The sequence below is a fragment of the Fukomys damarensis genome, unplaced genomic scaffold (assembly GCF_012274545.1).
Source record: "Fukomys damarensis isolate Sample0158 unplaced genomic scaffold, DMR_v1.0_HiC HiC_scaffold_25, whole genome shotgun sequence".
In the NCBI taxonomy this organism is placed as follows: domain Eukaryota; kingdom Metazoa; phylum Chordata; class Mammalia; order Rodentia; family Bathyergidae; genus Fukomys; species Fukomys damarensis.
In genome coordinates, this window is record NW_022900937.1 from 446,592 (window position 1) to 446,996 (window position 405).

General features: G+C 70.4%; 1 protein-coding gene across 44 annotated transcripts in view; it reads right to left on the bottom strand.

Annotated features, from left to right (window-relative positions):
- Ank2 (ankyrin 2) overlaps positions 1 to 405 on the bottom strand; it is a 442,295-nt gene that overhangs the window by 251,443 nt on the left and 190,447 nt on the right. The window lies entirely within an intron of this gene.

The window sequence follows — 405 nt, forward strand, 5'->3', positions numbered from 1 at the left end:
GCCGGCGAGGGCAAAGCCTGCCTCGCACTCGGGTCCGCAGAGGGAGCCTCGGTCCGGGGACGCCTCCAGCGGTCTATCTGCCTCCCGACCCGAGCCAGGAAGAGGCCACCTCCGAGGAACTGCTAGGGGTGGGTGGCTTCGCCGGCTCGCGACCACACCTCTCCGCAGGGCGAGGGAAAATGGTGCAGTCTCCTACGGCCCGCCGCTGCCGCGCGCGTCCCTGCCCTCTCCGCGCGCAGCCTCGCCTCCTCTAAGGTGCATCTGGAGAGCGGCCGGATTTTTGGAGAAGGCAAGGTTGGGAGTTACTTGCGATGCGACGGCGAGAGGGGCTGGGAGTCGCCCGCACACCCCAGGAGAGGCTGCGCGGGGCGGCTAGGGGAGGAGGGCGGAGGGGGTCAGGAGCAC